The 15,951-nt window shown below is 42.3% G+C and overlaps 1 protein-coding gene across 2 annotated transcripts in view; it reads right to left on the bottom strand.

Annotated features, from left to right (window-relative positions):
* Window positions 1-15,951, bottom strand: part of slc35f3b (solute carrier family 35 member F3b) — a 156,434-nt gene that overhangs the window by 138,319 nt on the left and 2,164 nt on the right. The gene's annotated exons all lie outside the window — the stretch shown is intronic.

Genomic DNA, 15,951 nt, shown 5'->3' on the forward strand with positions numbered 1-15,951 from the left:
AAAACGACAGACATTTTGAATAATAAATACAAGTAATTACCTTCCTTTTATGGCTGGGTTGAAAAAAAAGTGGTTGCGCGACGTCTGTAAACGAGGGTTTTCAGGGTAAAACGGACAAATTAAAACTAGATTGGGCGCTTCATGCACCATGAATCTGCTATGGCAGCATATAGACATATTTTTCTATCAAACACAACAGTTGTTTTGGCTTAAAATACAGCAGTTTCTTTTAAAGAGGAGTGCAAGAGCAAAAACTGCTTTTTCAGTCTTGTCTGTTTTTTCCGCCATATGCATAAAGTTTTTCTTGATCAGTGCCCTTTTCCCTTTTAAAAGGGAGCAATAAACATATAGTTTTCTGGAGATATGTGCCGTGGTTATTGGGGGGGTTGAGGTTTTTTTTTTTTCTTTTGGGGGTAGTCATGAGACTTGTGACCAATAAACAAAGTTTACAAAAAAAAAAATGCAACATGCCTAAAACAACTTCAAGCTATACTGTGAAGGTAATTGAAAAAAGTGACATTTATCTGATTAATCGAATAATCGTTTAATTAATTGTCCGAGTAATCGATTACAAAAATAATCGTTAGTTGCAGCCCTACTCAACAGCTACAATCCTGTCTCGTGGTGTCAGGAAAAAGTATTGTGACACTTCACAGCCGAGTTAAAACCAAATATTCATTCTCCTGCTAACTCTCAACGAAACGGGCTGAGATACTGACAATAAACTGTGAACGTACAAAAATGTTGAGTGATACCCAAACGCAGGGAGAAAACAGATCGCGGGGGGAGAACGAGATGGTGGAGCTTGCCGGTGGGAAGCTCATGAGCATTTGGAACGCGTGTGGCGACTTTGAAACATCGCAAAGACACAGACTACAATTGTTTTTCAATGACACCAAGGTTAGATATTTCAAAATTATACAAAAACAAAATCACTTGACACTCCTGCTTCAGCGGGGTTCCATGCATGCATGTGCGCAGAGAGGCGTTTTGCAGTCAAGAGGCAAGCTTTCGTGAGCACTTCATGGTTTAAAAATGGTTAGTCCTTTTTTCTACTAGTAAAAATTCAGTTACTTGACACAAACAAACTTACACAGTGCGTCCAGGATGGGTGTAATTATCGTATTAAAGATGTCCAGAAGAGACGAACAGGAGGGCGGAAAAAGTTGATAGAGAACCAGGCGAGGAGGTCGACTTTTGACAGCGAGCATGCTGAGCAAAGTGCCCTTCGGGTGGTCGGCTGGACAGTCGCGGGTTTGGAAAAAAGTGTCCTGAATAAAGTATCATATGTCTTACACATCACTTTGGCATCCCTGTGGGTGTCTGTACATTCTTACAAGTGTTCATCTTGTTTGAAGACAGCCTAATTGTAAAAACCATGTATGCTCTAAATAGAATTTTTTCCTAAATTCCCATGGGAAAATATCATAACACCATATTTTTTTCTCTATCGGCTCGTGGCTAAATTACAAGAGCATGTTCCAACTGTCAGTCCTAGTCAGTGCTGCCTTGGCAGGGTTGTCACAGTCAGGTGTAAATGACCATATAAACTCTGCAACCTGCTTGTGCTACCTGGGTCCAAATGCTGAGCTGAAATTAGAGGCCAACCTCATTTCATGCCTCGTCAACCTGAACATTTGGACCAGAGGGGTAAGTAGCTTTGTTACAGTGAATTATAAAAAGTGCTGCTTCTCAGGGGACACCCCTGTAGGGACACCTTGATGTAATAAGGAAGAAACCATTCATTCCTTTTCTATACTGCATATTTTATTCATTTATAGGACAGCTGGAGGCTGCTTCATAGATTTTTTTTTTGTTCTTTTTAACATGCATACTGTCTACACAGTACCAAATGAGGCTTAAACTGCAGGTTTGGGGAAGACAACACCATTATTTTTCCCGTAATCTGGCTACCATGGCAACAAGTACCCCAGCCTCTTCCATCCAGATGATTTTCATATAAATCTGGTTTGCTTCACATTTCTAATTCAAACGTCGCCAAGCATGAGCATATACTGTACAAAACTTAGTGCACATGCAAAGTTTGGTCTCCGCAAAAAGCCAATTTTGTTTCAAAGGGCTAGAAATCTCTGAACCAAGCACAAATGAGCAGTAGAAGATATACAAATCAAAACTGCTTGCCTTAAAAAGACAATCCTATAAGACGGGGGGGGCGTTTGTTTCACTAACATAATTAAATGAACCTAAAATTGCATAATGACATTCATTTGTCTCCTGATGATTTACAGCAATGATTTCTCTTCTCCAAAATGGATGAGGATGCCACAAGTTAATTCGACAACAGGTGTTCTGTTATTAAAGATCTTCTGATGTCATTTTGGTATATTAACGTCAAATGTGATATTGTGGCATTTGTTTCTTTTTCGATTTAACAAAAACATTTGGAAGGGAAGAAAATAGGAGTAACATTTCTTCTCTGACCTTTGCTTTGACAGCTAATGCAAGAGACACTCAAAAAAACAGCGGCCATGTTTTGCTGCCTGGTGCATCAATGTGAGTATTGGTTGATGCTTTGGCTGAATCAACCTCTCATACCGTTAAGTGGGAGAGTAAAACGAGTCACTCGGAGTTTGCTTAATTTCTACTTGAGGGAAAATGACTCACTAGCACTTTAAAAATGAGCAGCGTTCATCGTGCTTATTTGGTGCTTTCATACCAGCAGTGCACTAGTCTGGTTTAAACCTGTGTGTGCGTGTGCAGGGTCACAATATGCCACTTTCTCTTTTTTAACAGTAAACAGGTTGGCAAATAAATTACACAACTGTACCACCCACATTGTTCAAAATGTCTTCCAAACTGAGTCTCTCAATACATTAGCTTGTTGTCAGCTATTATTTCGTGTGTGCGTTTAATCAAAATGTGAGCATTAAAAAAATGATCCAATAAAAAATTGTTCAAACAATTTATTTAATACTATTATAGCCTATACAGAATTGGGATCTCAAGTATGATTTCCTCTTATAAGTATATACATTATGAAAAACATTATTACTGTAAATACAGCATCTTGTCTAAATAACCTTTATTGTACAGGTAGTCCCGGGGTTACGACGTACCTGACTTACGTGATTTCGATTCTACAACGCCAGTGTCGTCTGCCATTTTTTTGCCAGTCGTTTTTTTGGTTTGGTTGTTTGTTTGTTTGTTTGTTTTTTTAAGTCGCGTAAAGGCCAAGTTGCGCCTGAGTTATGCTGGCATCTTGTCCAAATAACCTTTTTGATACACGTAGTCCCAGGGTTACGACGTATCTGACTTACAATGGGGCAAATAAGCATTTAGTCAACCACCAATTGTGCAAGTTCTGGAACTTGAAAAAATTAGAGAGGCCTGTAATTGCCAATATGGGTAAACCTCAACCATGAGAGACAGAATGTGGGGAAAAAAACAGAAAATCTCCTTTTTTGATTTTTAAAGAATTTACTGCCAAATTAGAGTGGAAAATAAGTATTTGGTCACCTACAAACAAGCAATGTATCGAGAGATTTTGAGTGAAAATCTCCTTCCATCAGCAAGGGCATTGAAGATAAGACGTGGCTGGGTCTTTCAGTTCAGTTCAGTTTAAGTTTATTGTCCCCTTAGGAAGGGGAAACTTGTCTTACAGCAGGTAAGCATACAGATAACATATAACACAACAACTCATACACATACAATGAAATAACACAGACTACAAATTTAAAATGCTATAGACAGTTTTGCATCTAAGTGCAAGAATTGTGCAAATTTAGCAAACTAATTGCACTGGGTAGGAAGGAGTTCTTTGTCCTATTTAACTTAAAACAAGGGACTCTGAATCTCCTGCCTGAAGGGAGGACCTCAAACGAGCAATGAAGGGGATGTTGTACACAATTCAGTATGTGTTTTGCCTTCCTCATGACCTGCCTCTCATAAATATCTGTTAAGGAGACCTGTGGACAGCCTATTATCTTACTAGCGACCTTAACAAGATGGTTGATGTTATTTTTCTCCTTCAGGCTAATTCCTCCATACCAAGCAATAAAAGCAAAAGAAAGAACCAATTCAATAAAATATTTATAACACATGGACAAGATAGCCTTATCAACATTAAAAGAGTTAAGCTTCCTTAGGAAGTACAATCGTTGTTGGCCCTTTTTGCAGATAGACCCTGTATTTGCATCAAATTGGCGTTTACTGTCTATCACAGTACCCAAGTATTTATACTGATCCACCGCCTCGATACTGCTACCTTTTGTACAAGTGGGTTGAGGAGGAGCAGGTTGTTTTTTCCTAAAATCTACCAACATATCTTTAGTTTTAGAGGTGTTAAGGTGGAGAAAAGATCTATCACACCAACTAACAAACTCGTCGACCACAGGGCCATGCTGGGATTCATGTTTCTGGAGTAGACTGACAATGACAGCATGACAATAGCCACGTTTACATGCTGACTTTTATTCATACCGATTCAACTCATTCCGAATGGAAATTTCAGATCAGCTGTTTACATGTCACTTCATCTATTCCGATCCAGCGTTTACATGTGACTACCTTTATTTATGGGGGCCGGGGGGCCATGCGCAGCCCATCCCTCCTCCTGCAGCCCAGCAAAGGAGCCATCGTCCCCCCTCCGGGACCCAGGGCGGCCCCCCGGGCCACCCGCGCACCCATCAACCGGCCTTCAGGGATGGCAAGAGGGGACGCATCACCAACCCCACGCCTACACCCACCCCCACCCGCCCACCCGGGCCACGAGCCACAGCCACAGCCCCCCAGCCGGCACGACACGCCATGGGACCCCCAGCGGCCCACCAAGCCCCAGGCAAGGCAGGGTCCCCCGCCGGTGCAGGCGACACCCCGCCGATACACCGGCGCCCAGCCAGCGACCCGTGACGGAGCGCAGGGCGGATGCCCAGCCAGAGAAGAGAGGGGAAGGCGGAGGCAGGAGAATGCCCAGGAACTGCCACGGGGCGATGCAAGATCGGAGACCCGACCCCCCAACCTACTCCCGCGGCCGGCAGCCGAGGCAGAGGGGAGGCCACACCCCAGGAGCCACGCCATATAGAAAAAGTGTGGGACCCACCTACCACCCTATTACTGTGGCTGCCAGGTTCCCGACTGGCAGCCATCACCCAGCACCGTGATGGGGGTGTGAGGGGAGGGTAGTGCAATGTATGCATTAAAACAGGAGAGCTTGGCTTGGGGCAGTGGGACCGCAGCATGGAGCTTCTGCCCAGCCGCCCGTCCCACTGCCCTTTGCCAGAGCCCTCCTGTGGAGTATGATGATGTGTGGTGCATTTAAAAAAGGTGCAGAGATGGCGGGGCCTGTGGTGAGGAGGCAGCCGTGAGGTGCCCCCACCCCCAACAGGTCCCAACCATCCCACAACTTTGGTGTGTGGTGCATTAAAAACAGGGGGGAGCCGGGCCGGGACTGTAAAGCCCCGTCCCAACTCTCCCCGGAGAAATGTATGAGCATGTAAGTGCCAGGGTGAAAAATATTTACAGTGCCAAAGTGAGAAGTGCGTGAGTTAAGAGGCAGGCTCTCGCGGGCGTGGCCCCGTCCACCAGAACCACCGGCCGCAGGGCGGAAGAGGCGTCAGGGCCCCGATCAATCTCCGCCCCAGACCACCCACGGCGCCTCCGCGACCGCCCACCCCCCTCCCACCCACCGAGCACCCACCGAGCACCCACCCCGCACTCCGAGCAGGCGCCACACCAAGCGCCGGCGACCAGGGGAGGTCCACCCCACCGGCAAGGGACAGCAAGCCTCACCCAAGGCCCCGCGTGCCCCAAGAGGCCCCGCCAACGACCCCGCCGGCCGGGGGGCAGCAGCGGCCGCCGCGGCCCAGGGAGGCGGACAGGGCCGGAAGCAGACCAAGGGGACGGAAGCGCGCCCCCCACAACCCACCCCCGGGCCATGAGGGGCGCACGGCATGACACCAGAGGGCACCTCCCCGGCACCCGGTACAGGGAGACGCGGCTCCGGCCGGGCGGACCTGGGAGGGAACCATGGCTGCCGCATGCACCCCCCGGCCCCCACCCCAACTCCACCCCACCCCACCCCGGCCGGCTGGGGAAGGGCCGCGGCCCCGGACCGGCACCCGCGCGGTTTTCCACCGGTTTCTAATCTGGTCAACGCTCCGGTCTATTCCGGCTTCGTGTAACCTCTCGTGAACTTTTTTAAATAGTTCACTGTTCCTCGTTTTACGCCCGTCTAAGCGAGCAATTACATTCAATTCTTTTAAAGTTTGAATTAAATACAATCTTTCCGCCGGACTCCAATTAGGTGCGCTGTGCTTGGAAGCCATGTTGCAAGTGACGTTACTTACGTCACAAAATGACGTCGCCACGTCAGTACGGAGCATGTGCAGAAAGAACGCAACCAGACACCATTCCACTTCCCTGTTTACATGATATAATTTTACTTCTAATCGGTTTGGGAAAAGGAATATTCCACCCCTGTGAGGGGTTAGGGTTAGGGTTTAGGGTTAGGGTTTTGGGCCTGTTCATTCCGAATGAGGTGTTTATATGGAACACATTTATTCGGTTTGAACAAATATTCCGATTGTAATTGGAATATTTGGCTCCATGTAAACGTGGCAAATGATCCCAAACACACAGCCAGGGCAACAAAGGAGTGGCTTCGTAAGAAGCATTTCAAGGTCCTGGAGTGGCCTAGCCAGTCTCAAGATCTCAACCCCATAGAAAATCTGTGGAGGGAGTTGAAAGTCCGTGTTGCCCAACGACAGCCCCAAAACATCATTGCTTTAGAGGAGATCTGTGTGGAGGAATGGGCCAAAATACCAGCAACAGTGTGTGAAAAGCTTGTGGAGAGTTACAGAAAATGTTTGGCCTCCGTTATTTCCAACAAAGGGTACATAACAAAGTGTTGAGATGAACTTTTGTTAATGACCAAATACTTATTTTCCACCATGATTTGCAAATAAATTCTTTAAAAATCAAACAATGTGCTTTTCTGTTTTTTTTCCCCACATTCTGTCTCTCATGGTTGAGGTTTACCCATGTTGAGAATTACAGGCCTCTCCAATATTTTCAAGTAGGAGAACTTGCACAATTAGTGGTTGACTAAATACTTATTTGCCCCACTGTACGTGTTTTCGGCGTTACGATGCCAGTCTCTTCTGCCATTTTGTCCACAGTCGTTTTTTTTTTTTTTTTAAGTCGCATAAAGGCAGAGTTGAGCCTTAGTTATTCTTCTGCGTTGCGGTGATGGCGTAGCAACGATGTAGACCCTATGGCGTCAATGAGCATTCGATAGTTCTGCGGCAAGGGAGCGCGTTGCTCTGTAATTTGCCGCCAAGCCACTAGAGAGGTGTGGCGTTGTGTTTGAACGGATTGGGGGGACTCTTGTCGACCTCCTCTAGTTTTCTTCCGGTTACACAACAATGCCAAGGGAGATGGAATGCTTAAATGTGGATCTTCAGCTCATTAACGTTGAACAACAAATGTTGATTATACTGTAATGTCCGTAACTATGCGGGGGTCCTTTAAGAGGCGATCAGACTGGGGAGCGGAGCTTTAGTGGATAGAGAGTGGAAAGAAGGGGAGAAAGCGAAAGTTAGCAGTCGCATGTTGCAGCAGCCCACTAGTATTATGTTATTTGTTTATTTTATTGTTGTCACAATAAAGCGGGGAAAATCATCATCGACACTTCTCCTTCTTTCCCCCATCCGTGGCTATTACAATACAAATGTTGAGCCACAGGCGATGCAGAACACGGTTGTGGAGGTGGTCTGTCTGACTGTTGATGCTGCACAGTGACTGGCAGTCACATTACCAATTCTAGCATCGGGTGGCAGCCAGCTACAAACTGGCGTCGAGCAATGTGTCCAGCGTTTTGTCCGATTTCTTTTCCATGTCCTACAACCAGCCAGTGGGAAGCCATAGCAGATTTCTGGCGGCTATGGAACTTCCCACACTGCGTTGGAAGCCTTGATGGTAAACACATTATCATAAAAGCACCGAGGCATTCTCAGTTAGTATTGATTTATGAAGTGTGTGAACTGCCTGTAGTTGAAATTTTAACATCAAAACAACTCTTTTGACACTAAACCTCTGCTTTATTCTTCATATACTTGAAGTGTAAAATGTAAATAGGTCACAGACTCACAGCAAACATATGCACACAATAAATGATAAAGTGCACCAACCAAAAATAGGTCATAAAGAAATTAAAAGCTGGCAGTTTTTGGCCGACTATGTCACCGCTTCGAGTGGCCATTCGCTTCCAAACACACACATACTTGTCTCGGAGGTTCTTCCATTTTTTTATGCAATCACTGACCTCCAGCTCTGCATTTTCAGCAATCTCCTTCCAAGAAATGCTTGTTATTTGTCAATCTTTATAATGTCTTGACGAGACATTGTAGAGGTTGTCGTACTTGCGGACCTCTTCAATGATACTCTCGTCGGCTTGGTCCATTTTAGCGTGTAGCACAACCATGTTTGAAAATGCCAGTGATTTCGCGCTGAACCGGAAACAATAGTCTGAGCGGACCAATCACAGTGCATTTGCGTCACCACGCGTTGACGTGACGCCCAGTCTGAATTCTGTGGAGGTGCACTTCAGGCTACTGCGGAGGGTCATAAATCGGCTTCTGCCTTGACGGCGCAGAAGCATAACTCGGCCTTTATGCTTCAGAAGCATAACCGTGTAGAGTGTTTGTTTGAACTCTGTACTTTTCTCAGTGTAACAGATGTCATGTTTCTCTGCAAATATCTGTTTCACCAATAAAAGGAGCTGTTACCTCACTAAGCTTAATTGAAAATTTACAGGATGCGCAATTTTTATTTATTTATTTTTTTTTTTGCGTGCACTGTTTTTGTTTTCCTGTTATCATTTTGCAATTATTAGGACTATATTGTTAATATTATTTATTTGTTTACAAGTTAAATTAAAATGGTAACATTTTTAAGTTTAATTACAGTGAGTGCACACCCAATCAGGTCACTTTTTGTTTTCTACTAAGGAAGTAGAGTCCGATGCAGCAAGCAACGGTGTCACAAACTCTTGTGTCTCCACTTGTGAGCAACCCAGCATACTCAGTGTACCTTTTTCACCATCATTAGCATTGCTGGTAAGTACAGTATTTTATTTTTTAACTTTGTTTTATAAATATGATGTACAATACATGTTTTTGGATAGTTATTTTGAGTTTTACGGGTACTTAAAGGCATAGGCGGAATTTGACTTTTTGGTGCAGGGGGGGCAAAGCATGTTAATGACCCCGAAATGCAGTGTCAGAAATATAATTGACTTACAAGAATATTTATAATAGTAAGTTAAAAATGAGTGTATTTTGTTTCCCATCATTCTCGAGGGGAATTCTAAATCAGGCTGCTTAGGCTATACTTTTCGCTAAGATCGTCATCCATTGAATATGGTACGCCCGCTGGTGTTGTGTTAATGTAGTTACCACAATTGTATCCCCTGGGCAGGGCCACTGCGCTGCACTGATTTTCTTGATTTCCATGTTTTGGTGATGTAGTTATCTACGAGTTTTTAAAACATAGCCCCTCCATAAAAAACAAAAACAAAAAAAAAAAAACTTTTGTTTCTGTTGAATAACAAAACATATATGGTAAATGTTACACTGTTTTACTCATAGGATGACCTATGACTGTTATTACCGTAATTCAAGTCCTGTATGGAGTTTCTCCAGTTTAACAAACGTTGATATCCAACATATATCACTGTGGTTCTTTTCTGGCTTCAATTAATTGTTCAAGTCGACATAACTCATAACTAATGTGCGTGTGTGAGCTCCCGCGGCTAGGGGACATAATTTTTGACGGGGGTAACTACATTGGCAAGACACCAGGGGTGCCTCGGTTGTGAAATTAGCATCTTTAGTGGGGCAAATTGAAACTCCACACACCATTTTGACGGTGGGCTCTGACATTTTATGGCCCACATTTTCAATCTTTGGTTCTTGCTCAGTTGTTGTTGTCGCTTTTGAAAACTTAGGTTTGAAAAAAATGATCTTGTCTCTTCGGTCCTCGGGTGGTTTAGGCTAAGCAAAGCAAATGACAGTCTAAGGTGATAGTCACATGATCTGTTCGAAAAATTATTTCAACCCATTATAAAAATATCTTTTTTTGTTCATTTCATTCATTTTGTTGTTTATTTTATTGCTTTAAAAATCTTATAGAAAATTCTTAATTTTAAAATCATGTATAGGAAAGTCAATTACATGCAGTGACACTTTTTCGCCACGGGGGTGGGGGGGCAGCCCCCCGTCTAGCACCCCCCCCCCCCCCCCCCAAACCCTGCTTATGCTTAAAGGGTTATTTCCGACTTACGCAGACATTTGGTTTACGTCGCCAGTGTAGGAATGGAACACGTTTGTAATCCTGGGACTACCTGTATTGGATAAATGAAATAACCACAGCCTGCGGAGATAAAAAGAGATGTTGTCTTTTTAAACAGCAGCGTTGATAGTAGTTCCAGGGGGCGGTGTTTAATGATGGAACTTAATCAACCATTCACCATGTCAAGACCATTTACTCCTCACACTGGAAAAACAAGGTAGAACAAAATAAAATAAATAATGGCTCAATTTCATGAGTGACACATTCCATTAATGTAATTATCAAACATTCCCCTTCTGTAAAAAGGTTCATGAATTGTGCTTACAAATACAGTAAGGAAAGTAACAGGAAGAAATAAAGTAGCTGTCTTTTATTATTGCTTTTTTTGCTCCCAGGCCCCCCAATTGTCTAGTTTAATTTGCTTGTATGTCATTGGGGTGAAAACAAATTCGCAGTGGTACAGATGCATTTGTTAACTAATGGTCAGACGTTAGACCCAATAAAGGAAGACAGTGTGTGTGTGCTGTACATGGTAAACACAAAGAGCATTATTGTTAAATCATACATTATTGTTATTGTAACATCATAACACTCCTGCTTATTTAGTGTATACCAAGTTTCTGTACAGGAACAGCACACAATCCAAACATAACAAGTTGCCTGGCGGACCACTAAAGCAGTCACCGGCTTTATATTCTCAGTCAGTGTACAATGAATCACTATACTATACAGTAGGCCAGGGGTTTTCAACCCAGTCCTCAAGGCACACTGTGGGTCCTGGTTTTTGTTCCAGCCGATCCAGCAGAGACAGTTGAACCAATGAGGCTTCTGCTAAAACAAGCCACACCTGACTGCAATCAACTGATTGCACTTGTAAAACACCAGATTGGGGAAAAAGTGTTGTCATCTTGTTTGGTAAGAATGAAATCCTGCACCCACAGTGTGCCTTAGTGGAATAGGTTGGGAACCCCTGCAGTAGGCTATTTCGTATTGCTGGTCTCCCTACCTGTATGAAGTAATCTGTAATCTGGATCACTAATGACTGTACTCACATGAGCGCCGTGATATTTAACCGTATTTAGCTGTGATGTTGCCACAAAGTAAGCAAGGTGCCGCCTTACCAACCAAATCATCTCTAGACAAACCCAAAGGGATGGAGTGGGAGACCGCCCAAAATGATGCAAATCTTTTGAAGCGATACAGAGATTAAAAACAAGAGTGGAGATAAAAGCTGCGTTGAAAAAAATTCTTCAAAGAATCAACAGCTCAAAGGAACGTTTCAACTGTCTGACGCTGTAAGCATCAGAGAAGCAAACACTTGCTCTGCTAGCAGCACCTACATAGAGCAACAACGCTTTCAAAAATCATTCTTCTGAGTTGCATCAAAAGATTTGACATTACTGTCTAATTGTTTTATATAGCAACTACAACTGGCATTACTTGAAAATAGTTATTTGGTTAATTTAAAAAAAAAAACTAATTCAAGAAAGAATAGGTTTGCCCAACAACCAGATTTGCCTTCCTGTAAATCAAAGGATAGACTATAAAATACTGCTCCTGGTCTACAAAATACTTAAGGGCCTTGGACCAAAATATATGCTTGATTTGTTTTACCCTTACGAAATATCTAAACCCCTAAACTTGTCTGGAACCGGCCTGCTGTGTGTTCCAAGAGCAAGAATCAAGCAGGTTGAGGCAGTATTCAGTTACTCAGCTCCTCACTAGGGATTAACGGAGTGCCAAAAAAATCGATTACTAGATTATATTTCAAAAGACTCAAAAATAAATTTGTGTATGAGACAGGCAGGGACCCGGCGGTCGCGCTTTGGGTCCTCCTCTGTGCGCAAGTTATTTTTTAGAGCGAGAGGGAAAGGGAGATAGTTCGTTGCTCCTTGTCTTACAGTTATCCAGCAGTAGGTTCAAATTGTGTTAATTGGAAAAAGTCCCTAGTGTTTTGCTAAGTCCCATGTCCGTCCATCAGAGATGAGTACACGAACCCTCTTGTACCGTTTAGCTTTTATTGTTGTTTTTAAGATGTTACTAGTTAGCACCAAGCGCTATGCTAATTAGCGACTTCGCTAACATGTATTTCCATGTTAAGTTGTGCATTGTTTGGTGGTGTACAAAAGTTATTCCAGATGCAGAACGTTTAACACCAGGTACAGCGGTAACACTACTAACATGCGAAATAGTACAGAAATGTTTTTGCACCTTCTTGTGAAAAAGAGCATCTCAAGGTCAGCTGTGTGTTGTATAAGCATGTTGAAAAATAATTACTGCCTTTAAAATGGTTGATGTTCTTACAGTTTCTTGTAAATAAAAAAAAAAAGCAGTTTGTCAGTCCTGTTGAATCATAATTTAAATATATTTTAAATAAATAATGGGCATATATTTGTTTGGCTACTTTATTAATTAGTAATGTATGATGCATCGATAATCGCGATAATCGCGATCATCATCAATACCGTGATCATCATTCAATATTCGAATCATAGCACACTGAATCGTAAAATCGAATCGTAGGCTGCCTAAGATGGCACACCCCTACTAGGGATGTCCCGATCGAATATTTTTTGCACCCGAGTCCGAGTCACCTGATTTTGAGAATCTGCCAATACTAAGTCCCGCCCGGTACAAAAAAAAGTGTTGTTCAAAAACAAAACAATTTTTAAAAAAAACTTGTTATCTTCCCACCGTGTCGCATTAATAATGTGAATTATTTTAAACAAAAATAAAGAAGAAAAAGGCTTCTCTTTATTAAATGCTTCATTGAGTGAGTCAACTGACATCTTCTCGTGCTGCTGAGAACAGCCTCTCACTTACACAATGAATTGCCACAGCACACTACCGCTAATGTTTACCAAGCTAAACGATGATTGACACTTTCGGCCCTTTGATGATAGAGCTACCAAGACTCTCTGGCAAGATCAAAGCTACAAACCTGTCAATGATAGTTAACTTTAAATAACTAACTCGGGCACTCCTGACCAAGAAAAGCAGCAGGGGGGAGGAGGCTGTATGAGCATGAGGCAGAGAAACATAAATATATATTTTTAATTAACTCTTTAACACCGGACGTGTCGGCAGTGACACGTTCACGCATATCATCTATGAAACCTCGTCAAGCAGTAATTACATCACCCACGTGCCACTGGTTGGTCTCGTTTGAATGTGCGAAAGTTGAGGTTCACTCTCGTTTTTACTCAAAGTCAATTGACCTAGTAAAACGAGAAATAATGTCATTTGAGTTGTATAGTTTTATTTTAGTTGTTTATTTTAGATGTTTTAGTTATTTTAGTTGTTTAGTTTTATTGCCCTCATAAATAAACATTAAAACGTTGCATGGACCGCATGTTTATTTCCATATGTCTATCATTTCTTGTCCTTTTTCAAAACAGAAAGCACCACAAAAAACTAAATATCCCAGGAGCCATTGTGAGTTCACAAAGGAAGGAAATCATCCAAAAACCTGTAATATATTGCCGAGCGAGACGCCATCTAAAGATAGGGAGACGAGGTAGTGACTGACGGCAGGTTGGATTGAGCGAGCCACTTTGTGAAACGTGCAGGATGAATTAAAAACTAAATTTAGCGCGAGCAAATGCATTATTTCATCAACACGAGGAAGATGATGGGCCAGATTTGTCCTTGTTTTCTTCAAATGAGTCGGCGGGTGAGAAGAGTGACAGCAGAACGCAAAGGGCGGAAGAAGAAATGACACCCCCTTGAAATGTGAGCTGTGCCCTGTGTCTTGTTTCACAACGAAACTGAGTGTCATGCCTGAAGAAATTGAACTGAACTGGTTTATTGTAAATATTTTTTCAATACTTTTTTTTAATGTTATATTTTTTTCACAATCAATCTTTTCAATTTGTGAATAGATGTGTGTGTTGGAGAAACTTCATTGTATTTATAATGGATGATAAGGTGATGGGTGCAATACCTAACCTCACAAAAAGATATCCTCCAAACCATTTTTGTGTTAGTATATATAGTATATATCTTTAAACAGTGGCATTAAAAAGCATCTGAACCTTATGGAATTTCTCACATTTCTGCATAAAATCACCGTCAAATTTGATCTGATCTTTGTCAAAATCACACAGATGAAAAAACAGTGTCTGCTTTAACTGAAACCACCCAAAAATTTGTAGGTTTTCATATTTTAATGAGGATAGGTTGCAAACAATGACACAAGGGTGAAAAATAAGTAAGTGAACCATCACATTTAAAATTTTGTACCCCCCCCCACCACCACCACCACCACACACACACACACACACCCCCGCCCCACTTGGCAGCAATAACTTCAACCAGACGCTTTCTGGAGCTGCATATCAGTCTGGCACATCGATCAGGACTAATCTTGGCCCATTCGTCTCTACAAAACTGCTGTAGTTAATTAGTTAAGTCATATTCCTGGGATGTCTGGCATGAATCGCCGTCTTTAATTCATGCCACAGCATCTCAATGGGGTTCAAGTCTGGACTTTGACTTGGCCACTCCAGAACATGTATTTTGTTCGTCTCAAACCATTCTAAAGTGGATTTACTTCTGTGTTTTGGATCACTGTCTTGTTAGAGCATCCATCCTCTTTTTAGCTTCAACTGACTGACAGACAGCCTCAGGTTTTTTCTGCAAAACATCTTGATAAACTTTTGAATTCTTTTTCTTTCATAAATGATTGCAAGTTGTTAAGGCCCTGAGGTAGCATAATAGCCCAGTGATTTCTGTAAGTCTTTAGCTGACACTCTAGGGTTCATTTTTACCTCTCTGAGTATTCTGCGCTGAACTCTTGGCATCATCTTTGGTGGACGGCCACTGTGGAAGCAACAGTGCCAAACTCTTTCCATTTGTTGACAACTTTTCTGACTGTCGATTGATGAACACCCAGACTTTTAAAGATGGTTTTGTATCCTTTCCTAGCTTTATACAAATCCACAATCCTTCATCGCAGGTCTTCAGATAGCTCGTTTGACTGAGCCAAGATGCACATCAGACAATGCTTCTCATCAAGACAATTCTTAACAGGTGTGTGTTTTATAGTGGACATGGCACCTCTAAACCAGTGACTGGGCACACACCTGACTTAAATTGTTTGGTAAAAATTGGTTTCAATTGCTCAAGTCTCTTTAGGCAGAAGCTTCACGTACTTATTTTTCCCCCTTCTGTCATTGTATGCATGCTATCCTCATTAAAATACGAAAACCTATAAATGTTTGGGTGGTTTAGTTAAAGCAGACACTGTTTTTACGTCTGTGTGATTTTGACAAAGATCAGATCACATTTGATGGCGATTTTATGCAGAAATATGAGAAATTCTAAAGGTTCAGATACCTTTTCATACCACTACATATACTCATTATTATGCACTTTTGGTCTCCTGTATATAACCTGTTTTGACCATAGTATGTAGAAAGGACAAAAACACCTATTACCATACGCGCTTGTGTTCAGTTATCAAATATAAAACCATTCAGTCTCATTTATTTCTGTTGAATGCTTATCCTAACAAATTGAATAAATAATATCACGCTTCAAAACGTTTCGTTGAGCATGTTTGATTGTCAATAGGACATAAGTATAACAAATTTTGACAATTTTTTTGCTGTTGTCTTTTTTGGTCCAAAATGTTGACTATAA

The sequence above is a fragment of the Corythoichthys intestinalis genome, chromosome 10 (assembly GCF_030265065.1).
Source record: "Corythoichthys intestinalis isolate RoL2023-P3 chromosome 10, ASM3026506v1, whole genome shotgun sequence".
Taxonomy (NCBI): Eukaryota; Metazoa; Chordata; class Actinopteri; order Syngnathiformes; family Syngnathidae; genus Corythoichthys; species Corythoichthys intestinalis.